This window comes from Elephas maximus, chromosome 3 (assembly GCF_024166365.1).
Source record: "Elephas maximus indicus isolate mEleMax1 chromosome 3, mEleMax1 primary haplotype, whole genome shotgun sequence".
NCBI lineage: Eukaryota > Metazoa > Chordata > Mammalia > Proboscidea > Elephantidae > Elephas > Elephas maximus.
Window position 1 is genome coordinate 155,299,558 of NC_064821.1, and position 11,342 is coordinate 155,310,899.

The 11,342-nt window shown below is 42.6% G+C and overlaps 2 non-coding genes across 2 annotated transcripts; one reads left to right on the forward strand and one right to left on the reverse strand.

Annotated features, from left to right (window-relative positions):
- Positions 1–73, forward strand: TRNAN-GUU (transfer RNA asparagine (anticodon GUU)). The gene has a single exon. It is a non-coding gene; the product is annotated as a tRNA-Asn (tRNA).
- Positions 74–10,398: 10,325 nt separating this feature from the next.
- TRNAK-CUU (transfer RNA lysine (anticodon CUU)) lies at positions 10,399–10,471 on the reverse strand. Its single transcript has one exon. It is a non-coding gene; the product is annotated as a tRNA-Lys (tRNA).
- Between the last annotated feature and the right edge of the window lie 871 nt (positions 10,472–11,342).

An 11,342-nucleotide genomic window follows, 5' to 3' on the forward strand; every position in this document is an offset into this window, starting at 1 on the left:
GTGTCTGTGGTGCAATTGGTCAGCGCATTTGGCTGTTAACCAAAAATTGGTGGTTCGAGCCCACCCAGGGACGTTATGCTTTACTTTAAGCTCTTTGTAGTTGCTTAATAGCAGCTTCACAGCAACACACAAGCCCCCACAGTACGACAAAGTGACAGACTTTTGTGTTGCTGTGATGCTGGAAGCTACACCACCAGTATTCAGGTACCAGCAGGGTCACTCATGGAGGTCAGGTTTCAGCTGAGCTTCCAGACTAAGACAGACTAGGAAGAAGGACCTGGCAGTCTACTTCGGAAAAGCATTAGCCAGTGAAAACCTTATGAATAGCAGCAGAACATTGTCTGATATAGTGCTGGAAGATGAACCCCCCAGATTGGAAGGCACTCAAAAGATGACTGAGGAAGAGCTGCCTCCTCCAAAGTACAGTTGACCTTAATGATGTGGATGGAGTAAAGCTTTCGGGACCTTCATTTGCTGATGTGGCATGACTCAAAAAGAGAAGAAAGAGCTGCAAACATCCATTAATAATCGGAACCTGGAATGTACGAAATATGAATCTAGAAAAATTGGAAATCATCAAAAATGAGATGGAACTCATAAACATTGATATCCTAGGCATTAGTGAACTGAAATGGACTGGTATTGGCCATTTTGAATTGGACAATCATATAGTCTAGTATGCTGGGAATGACAACTCGAAGAGAAATGGTGTTGTATTCATTGTCAAAAAGAACATTTCAAGATCTATCCTGAAGTACAACGCTGTCAGTGATAGGATAATATCCATATGCCTACAAGGAAGACCAGTTAATACCACTGTTATTCAAATTTACACACCAATCACTAGGACCAAGGACGAAGAAATAGAAAATTTTTATCAGCTGCTGCAGTCTGAAATTGATCAAACATGCAATCAAGATGCATTGATAATTACTGGCGATTGGAATGCGAAAGTTGGAAACAAAGAAGAAGGCTCAGTAGTTGGAAAATATGGCCTTGGTGATAGAAAAAATGCTGGAGATCAAATGATAGAATTTTGCAAGTCCAACGACTTCTTCATTCCAAATACCTTCTTTCACCAACATAAACAGTAGTGACTGTACACAAAAAAAAAAAAAAATTTTTTTTTTTTTTTTTTATACACATGGACCTCGCCAGATGGAACACAGAAATCAAATTGACCACATCTGTGGAGAGAGACGACAGAAAAGCTCAACATCATCAGTCAGAACAAGGCCAGGGGCCAACTGTGGAAAAGACCATCAATTGCTCATATGCAAGTTCAAGCTGAAAATGAAGAAAATCAGAGGAAGTCCACAAGACCCAAAATATGACCTTGAGTAAATCCGACCTGAATTTAGAGACCATCTCAAGAATAGATTTGACGCATCGAACACTAGTGAGTGAAGACTAGACGAGTTGTGGAATGACATCAAGGACATCATCCATGAAGAAAGCAAGAGGTCACTGAAAAGACTGGAAAGAAAGAAAAGACCAAGGTGGATGTCAGAGGAGACTGTGAAACTTGCTCTTGAGTGTCAAGCAGCTAAAGGAAGAGGAAGAATTGATGAAGTAAAAGAACTGAACAGAAGATTTCAAAGGGTCTCTTGAGAAGACGAGGTAAAGTATTACAATGACATGTGCAAAGAACTGGAGATGGAAAACCAAAAGGGAAGAACACACTCAGCGTTTCTCAAGCTGAAAGAATTGAAGACAAAATTCAAGCCTCGAGTTGCAATAGTGAAGGATTCAATGGGGAAAATGTTAAATGATGCAGGAAGCATCAAAAGAAGATGGAAGGAATGCACGGAGTCATTATACCAAAAAGAATTAGTCGATATTCAACCATTTCAAGAGGTGGCATATGATCAGGAACCAATGGTACTGAAGGAAGAAGTCCAAGCTGCTCTGAAGGCATTGGCGAAAAACCAGGCTCCAGGAATTGACGGAATATCAATTGAGATGTTTCAACAAACACATGCAGCGCTGGAGGTGCTCACTCGTCTATGCCAAGAAATATGGGAGACAGCTTCCTGGCCAACTGATGGGAAAAGATCCATATTTATGCCTATTCCCCCAAAAAAGTGATCCAACCGAATGTGGAAATTATAGAACAATATCATTAATATCACACACAAGCAAAATTCTGCTGAAGATCATTCACAAACGGCTGCAGCAGCATATTGACAGGGAACTGCCAGAAATTCAGGCCGGTGTCAGATGAGGACGTGGAACCAGGGATATCACAGCTGATGTCAGATGGATCCTGGCTGAAAGCACAGAATACCAGAAGGATGTTTACCTGTGTTTTCTTGATTATGCAAAGGCATTTGACTGTGTGGATCATAACAAACTATGGATAACACTGCGAAAAATGGGAATTTCGGAACACTTAATTGTGCTCATGAGGAACCTTTACATAGATCAAGAGGCAGTTGTTCGGACAAAGCAAGGGGATACTGATTGGTTTAAAGTCAGGAAAGGTGTGCGTCAGGGTTGTATTCTTTCACCATACCTATTTAATCTGTATGCTGAACGAATAATACGAGAAGCTGGACTATATGAAGAAGAACGGGGCATCAAGATTGGAGGAAGACTCATTAACAACCTGCGTTATGCAGATAACACAACTTTGCTTGCTGAAAGTGAAGAGGACTTGAAGCACTTACTAATAAAGATCAAAGACCACAGCCTTCAGTATGGATTACACCTCAACATAAAGAAAACAAAAATCCTCACAACTGGACCAATGAGCAACATCATGACAAACGGAGAAAAGATTGAAGTTGTCAAGGATTTCATTTTACTTGGCTCCACAATCAACAGCCATGGAAACAGCAGTCAAGAAAGCAAAAGACACATTGCATTGGGTAAATCTGCTGCAAAGGACCTCTTTAAAGTGTTGAAGAGCAAAGATGTCACCCTGAAGACTAAGGTGCACCTGACCCCAAAGACCCAAGCCATGGTATTTTCAATCGCATCATATGCATGTGAAAGCTGGACAATGAATAAGGAAGACAGAAGAAGAGTTAACGCCTTTGAATTGTGGTGTTGGCGAAGAATATTGAATATACCATGGACTGTAGAAAGAACGAACAAACCTATCTTAGAAGTACAACTAGAATGTTCCTTGGAAGCAAGGATGGCGAGACTGTGTCTTACATACTTTGGACATGTTGTCAGGAAGGATCAGTCCCTGGAGAAGGACATCATGCTTGGCAGAGTACAGGGTCAGCGGAAAAGAGGAGGACCCTCAAGGAGGTGGATTGACACGGTGGCTGCAACAATGAGCTCAAGCATAACAACGATTGTAAGGATGGCGCAGCACCGGGCAATATTACGTTCTGTTGTGCATAGGGTCGCTATGAGTCGGAACCGACTCGATGGCACCTAACAGCAACAACAGAAGCTTTAGGCCGTTAGCGACTTTTATTCTCAGAGTCCTCTGGATCTCTATTCACTTTGAATCAGACGCCAAAATTGCTGCACAAAGATTCAAGTCCCATAAAAGTGACTAAAGGAAGGATTTTTTTTTCTGCAAAAAGTGTATTTCCAAAAAGCCAGCGAAAGCAGCTTCAGTGTTTACTTATTCCAGAGCCACTGCACGGATTCTCTCACTTCCTGATGCTGAGGTTTTACACTGTGCAGCCCAGAAACCTGAAGAGTCCTGATAATGGAGAATAAGAAAACCCCACATGTGTGGTGCAGCTGCAAGCTCTGTGAGGAAATCTTGGTTCCGCCACGGTGGGACTTGGAAAAAGTTTTTGAATTTTTTGGGTGTCCCTGTTTCTTCGTGTATAAAAAGGGGCAGATGGGAGTACTTCCCTCATGGGTTAATCTAAATTTTAATGAGAGAGGCACATAAAGCATTTTAGCACTTAATAAAGGCTCACTGACATCAGCTGTTAAAATTGTTTTCAGTGGCATCATCATCACCATTGTTATCTATCGCATCCTTTTCACAACTGCATATCCTTTCACAGCACAGATAGACCATTGTATATTTAAGCATTTCTGAATTGATGGACATGACATTGGTTCTAATGTTTATTGTCATAATTCTTCAGAGGACAGCTTATACAGATATGTTTAATTGGGTGTGCAAGTATTTCTCTCAAATGCATTCCCAGATGTGGTGTTGCCTGATCAAAGTATTTGTGCATTTCTAATTTTGCTAGTTAGTGTCTAATTGCCCTCCAAAGGCGCTGTACCTAGTCATATCCCCACATTCTGAGAGAATGCTCTTTTCTGGGCAGCAGAGGATCTGGCATTTTAATAGCAGCTGAAGCGTATAACTTTTGCTTGGAGAATGCTATTGCTTGCTGGTTTCACACACTATGAATTTTGTGGATGAGAGGCTGGCTCTGTGATGTTCTTCTGTATTGTCCTGACCCCTGGGATTCTGGAAAAGTGGTTCCCAGGAGAGACTTGAGCTCGCATTGACCTGACTGTAGAGGGGTGGACAGAGGTAACCCTGTTCCCATTGATCCTGTGACAGAGAGTACAGGTTGCATCTTCTGAGGAACCCAGAACTCACCCACTCTCCATAGTGGGACCTTTATGGCTGCTCCTGAGCCAAATAAAAATGGAAAAGGGAAGACTTTTTTTTCTTTTTATTTAATTTTAGATGAAGATTTACAGAATAAACTAGTTTCTCATCAAACAGTACATACACTGTTGTATGACATTGGTTAACAGCCCCATGACACGTCAACACTCTCCCTTCTCAACCCTGGCTTCCCTATTACCAGCTTTCCTGTTTCCTCCTACCTTCCAGTCCCTGCCCTAGGGCTGGTGCGCTCCTTTAGTCTTGTTTTTGTCCATGGGCCTGTTCAATCTTTGGCTGAAGGGTGAACCTTAGGAGTGGCCTCATTACTGAGCTGAAAGGGTGTCCAGGGGCTATACTCTCAGAGTTTCTCCAGTCTCCATCAGGCCAGCAGTTCTGGCCTTTCTTTTTGAGTTAGAATTTTATTCTACATTTTTCTCCAGCTCTGTCCAGGCCCCTTTTTGTCATCCCTGTCAAAGCAGTCAGTGGTAGTAGCCGGGCACCATCTGGTCATACTGGACTCAGTCTGGTAGTGGCCATGGTAGATGTAGTCCATTAGTCCTTTGGACTGATCTTTGTCTTGTGTCTTTAGTTTTTGTCAGTATTTCTTGCTCCTGAGGGGGTGAGACCAGTGGAGCATCCTAGATGGCCCCTCACAGGCTTTTCAGACCCCAGACGCTACTCACCAAAGTAGAATGTAGAACATTTTCTTTATCAACTCTGTTATGCCAGTTGATCTACATGTTCCCTGAGACCATGGTCCCCACATCCTTCATCCCAGCAATTCGTTCCCTCAGGGAGTTTGGATGTGTCTATGGAGCTTCCATGACCTTGCCTTGTACATGTTGTGCTGGCTTCCCCAGTATTGTGTTCTGTCTTACCCTTCACCAAAGTTACCTCTTATCTATTGTCTACTAAGTGTTTTGGAAAGGGAAGACTCTCAAGTTTAATCTTCCATGAGATTAGAACTTTAAATAATGGATTTTTTCTTATTTTCTGTGGCAACTAGAGGAAAGATTGCATCCTTGAGACTTTATTTTCAGGGAACTTAATACTAGAGGGTGTTCTGTTTTGCTTGCGGAATTGTTTGGTCCATGCTGGTATGTAGTGCCGGCTGTAAAATCTTGTCTGGTGAGCTGGGGTGGACAAGTAGCTAACAAAAACTTGTCACAGGAAATAGAGGATGAATTCTCACATAATTTTACCTAGAATTAATCCCTAGTTTGATTCTTTTAGAGGTTTGGGTGATAACATTAAAGAGACATCCCTTGAATGTCTAAAGTTGCCATAGTAACCAGGTTACAAGTTCTTAGGAAGAGTCACATGAGGTGGGTGTAGGACTTTTTTTTTTTTTTTTTTGCCCTTTTGTGATCTTTTCCTTCCAGAGTGATAGGCATATAGTTGTCTGACAACAGAAAATTCAGGGAATATACAGAAAGTCAGATGCGGTGAGGACATTTTCAGTTCTCTACTTAAGCTGCTAGTTCCCAATGACTGAACAAATATTAACCTCATTGTTTCAAATGCAGACTATGTATTGAAGTTCGATAAGTGTTTAGGAGTGTGGAGCAAAAGCACAGGCGTGAGGCTCTATGGCTGACTCTTGCATGGGAGGAGTCCCCCACCCCCTCTCACTTTCTCCCTCCCACCTCCTTTTGTTGACTCCTATCATCCAAGTATATCTGAGATAATGAGATAATACCCAGTTTAGGTTTAGGAGAAGGAAAGAAAGAACACATGAGGACTTCAGCCAAGACACGTGTTCTCCCTCAGTTTATAAGAATCCTGAGTAGGATGAAAAGCCCTATAAAAAATGGTACCATTCCTTATTCCATTGATCAGGGTAGACAGATTATTGTCAGGGTAAGAGTCAGGGTTTCCTGCGTCTCTTGGCTAAACAGCATCTACTAGCATCTCAACCAATTACCACTTCATCCATATAACTGATAAAGTTGTACACCTGTACTATTGTTTTAAAAGGCCATATAGCAAAATATTAATGAGAATTACCTCTTATGATTGGAATTGAGAAACGGGAAATTTAATTTCTTCTTTGTAGTGTATGGATTTGTTTGTTTTACACCAAGCATGACTTTATTACTTCTATAACAAATAAATGACCGACTTTAAAAGTATGTATTAAAATCCTCAGACAAACCAGACCATATTGATCTGCTATGACTCAAAGTTGACCACAGGCTGCGGAAGCCACAAGGCAGGCCATTAACCCACAATCATTGCCTTTCTCTGAGAGCTCAGGGAAGTCTCAGTCTTTAGGGACTTCTTAATGCATCATAATGCAGAAGTTTCCACAGGATTTTCTTTCCATGGTTTTTCCAGTCTTCTCTGGGCTAGAAGCCAACAGATGCAAAACAAAACAAAACAAAACAAAAACCTTTGTTTTGAATTTCTAGAAACATGACCATTACTTTTTTGTGAAAAAGAAAATCCACTTATGGTATTCAAAACATACATTGGCAACATAACTTTATTTTAATGAAATAGGCAGCCTCTGACAAAAATATAAAGGTTCTGACCATGATTTTTGGAAATTTTGTTGTTTAGCTGTTTTCCTTTATTTACTAATTTATTCATTTACTTTTATTGTGCTTTAGGTGCAAGTTTACAGTTCAAGTTAATTCCTCATTCAAAAATTTATACACGTATTGTTTTGTGACATCAGTTGCAATCCCCACAATGTGACAGCACACTCCCCCTTTCCACCCAGGTTCCCTGTGTCCATTGAACCAGTTCCTGTCCTTTCCTGTCTTTTCATCCTGCCTCTGGACAGGAGCCACCCCTTTGATCTTGTATGTCTGATTGAACCTAGAAGAACATTTCTCACGTGTATTATTTTTTGTTTTATACTCCTGTCTAATCTTTGTCTGAAGAGTAAGCTTCAGGAATGGTTTGAGTTCTGGGTTAACAGAGTGTCCGGGGGCCATAGTTTCAGGGGTTCCTCCAGTCTTTGTCAGACCATTAAGTCTGGTCTTTTTAAGTGAATTTGAGTTCTGCTCCACTCTTTTCTCCTGCTCTGTCCAGGATTCTCTGTTGTGTTCCCTGTTAGGGCAGTGATTAGTGGTAAGCCAGGTACTGTCTATTTCTTCTGTTCTCAGGCTGGTAGTCTCTGCTTTAGATTGGGGGAAAAATTTATCTCAGTGTTTATAATGATCTCCGTGAAAGAAAGAGTGAATAAGATGAGTACATACAGACAGATAGCTTTCCAGTCAAAATGTGATACAGGCCCAAAGACAGCAAGCTCATTCTCATATAAATCAGGAAATACAGACTTTCAAAAAAAAAAAAAAAAAAAAAGCCTATTTGACACCCAAATTCAGCCAGTGACAAAATTAATCACAACAAAATCTTAAGAATGATAAAGTCATGTGTGCTGGGTATTCTGCATTTGTCCCTCTAGATCCATTCTCACCATTATCCACCCCATTTTATGTCCCAGGAAGCTGACCCCTGCATAAAAGGTTTCCCTTGCCCACTTGATTCTTGGTGGATACAGCCAATGGGATGCAAGAATATGACACGGGGGGTAATTATCCCCTGCAGGCCGGCAGAGGTTGTGTTCCATCCATGAAGTCCACAGCTTTCGTCCAGGGACACTCTGTGACAGCTGCAGGCTTAGCTACAACTATGACTTCATCCAGGTTCCAGAAATATCTCTCTCTCCTTGCCCCACTAGGTCTAGGGATGGTAATGACTCTTCACTGTTGCTAGTGCTGGGATGTTGCACCATCTTTTGGTGACTGCGTTCCCCTCTTAGACAAAGTCCAGTAATCTTGAGATGGAGGTCCCAGGAAACAGCGTCAATCCTCAGCAGGTAGGGTCTTCAGAGAAGCTCAGGGGATGCACCACAGAATTATCTGGGAGCTAATTGTATCTCTAGTCAACTCATTAGCACAAGAATAAACACACCCTTCTTCCTTCAAAACTACCTGCAATAAAAATTTCATAGTCTCATAGGCAGAGCAATTCCCCTACAAAAGTCAAGAGACAACAAACTGGCAAAATACTTGAAAAGCCTTTCTAAGCCTGACAGAAAACTCAGAAGCCTTAAGGGGAAAGACTGATATGTTTAGCTACATAAAAATTTTAAGAATTTGTATGACAAAAAACAAGTCATAAAGAAATTTGTCAAGCACACAGCAGCAGACAAGGTGTAAGAATGGTGTGGGGGTGGTATCTGACCCCCTCTAACTTCACAAGGTGGAAGGAGAGTCAAGATTAGCAGCCCAGAGTTGATCCCTATGAGGCAGACTTGCCTCCTCTCTTTGCATCTTTACCAATTCTGACACCAACCAGCCCTCTCGTGGTGCTCTCTACTTCTCTGTTGGGTCCAATAATTCATTGCAATGGCCACTCAGATCTCATAGACCATACTCATGATTATGAGGTTTATGAGGGAAGTAACAGATTAGACTCCTGCTTCCAGGAGCTTCTCAGGGCTGGGATCCTGGGTCCAAGGGGTGTGCTGGCTCTTGGCTGTTTCTCCATTGGTGGTAGTGGGATTCTTTCTTTTCCACCTCTGGGGTAGCTCCTTTCAGTCCAGCAAGATGGCAGAACTAACCAATCCCCTTGGTGGGCCACAATTACCCTATTACACACTTCTGCCCAATCACTTGGGTGGGAGTTACAAGATCATGTCTAGAGAGGCCACACAAATGTGATCCATCACACCGAACAAGGCCAAGGTCTGGGTGATTCAGATTCAGACAATTTATTACTTATGTAGACAACAAAAAGATGAGTAGCCAAAGGTGCCTGGGTTCTAATCCCACACGCCAAAAAGGAAGACATGGAAACAAAAGGGGCCTGATGACTACAGCAAGAGTTGTAGGATATCTGTTGCTGATGAGCCAATTCTAGACTGCAGCTAAGCAGTTTTATAGTTTGCAGCTGTAGCCTGAAGGTGAACAGACCATAAAACCTCGTATCTCACATCAGAACCTGGAAGGCGGTGAGAAACTGTCCCATGACTGCCTCCCAGAGAAGATAGGGAGGCAAGTGGAGAGATGGTCTCAGGGTAGTTCTTCACAAGCCTCATGGCGGTTCTTTACATGCCTCCAAGGTCTCTTGTTCTGGGAAAATCACTTTTTATGTTTAAGGATAAATCATTTCCCAGAAAATGATTTGGAAAAGGATAGTGAGAATGGTTACACAGCTTGAAGAATGTAATCAATGTCACAGAATTGTACTTGGAGGGATCATTGAATAGGCGTAGGTTTTATTATGTAGATTTTCACCACATGCACTCAAAATTATATTTCTTCTCTCTCTTTTTCGTAATGTGTCAAAAATATATTGTTGCTGTTGTTAGGTGCACTTGAGTGGGTTCTGACTCTTGGCCACCATATGTACAACAGAATGAAATACTGCCAGGTCCTGCACCATGCTAACAATCGTTGCTATGTTTAAGCCCATTGTTGCAGCCACTGTTTCAATCCATGTCCTTGAGGGTCTTCCTCTCTTTCGCAGGCCCTCTACCAAGCTTGATGTTCATCTCCAGGAAGTGGTCCCTCCTAATAACATGTCCAAAGTAAGTGAGAGGAAGTCTCAGTGGCAGCAACTGACAATTTAAAAGCTCCTGATTCTGTTGGTGGAGCTTAGGTTGCTAGGTGGTTGAGACCTCTTAGCTGCTAATCAAAAGATCGGCAGTTAAATCCAGCAGTGGTCCTTGGAAAGCCTATGTGGCAGTTCTACTCTGTTGAATAGGGTCTCTATAAGTCAGAATTCACTTGATGGCCATGAGGATGGCAATGGGTTTTTCTTCTTTTTTTTAATTCTCTTGGTAAGCGGCTAGAGAAGATTCTCTAACAATGGAAAGGAGGATAAAAACTACCCGCCCAACGTGGGGCTCGAACCCACGACCCTGAGATTAAGAGTCTCATGCTCTACCGACTGAGCTAGTCGGGCACCACAGCCACTCACTTTCTACATAATTGTCATTATCTTTAGTGAGCTAGAGTCATAATTACTCAGTGTGACAGTAATTCCTGAGTTTACAAATTCATGGACGCAGTCTCTACCTTTTACCGCTGAAACACTCGAGGCTCAAAGACAGAGCTTGCGCAGGGTTCCTCGGACTCACCAGACTTGGGACTCAAGAGTCCTGAAACCCGGATATTTACGAAAATTCCTTCTGGACCTGGTCATTCTGAGAACCCGGTTTCGAGGACTCCGGCTCCGAAAGAGCTCGAGGGGAGGGGGATGAGTGCCGCAGACAACCTCAGGGAGCAGGAGGAAAAGCGGACACTCTTTTGCTCTTGGAACCTTCGAGCTGCAGCCCGAGCTCCGTCTTCCCGGTCCAAAACCCTTTTCTCTCCTAAACCATGATGCGGGTGGGGGCAGAGGGAAGAGGGCGACGCGTTCCTATATATTTGGGAGCACAATTTTTAAATATATAAACTGGGAGTATCGATTTGTAAACTCAGATGGGATTCAGGGCCTCATGCATCCTTGCTCTCGGGATCCTTGGCTCCTCTCCCCAAAGCGTTCCAATCTCTACCTTCTGAAAGGTTGGAGCTCCGGGGTCATCCTCTAGAAGGGTCTTCTCCGCTGCTCCCGTGAAGGTGAAGGAGACTGTCCTTGCAGCCTTGGTTACTGCTTCCATGGATTTTCGTTTTGCCCTGAAGTGTCTCTCCGTATGGATGGTGGAAACTACTATTTGCCAATTCTTTGGCTGCACTCCTGAGAGGCTGCCTCCAGCAAAAGTAGCATTACAACTTTTAAAAGACTGGGCTGCAGAAAGAAGTTTAACTACATGTCGCGACTGGCATTTGAACCA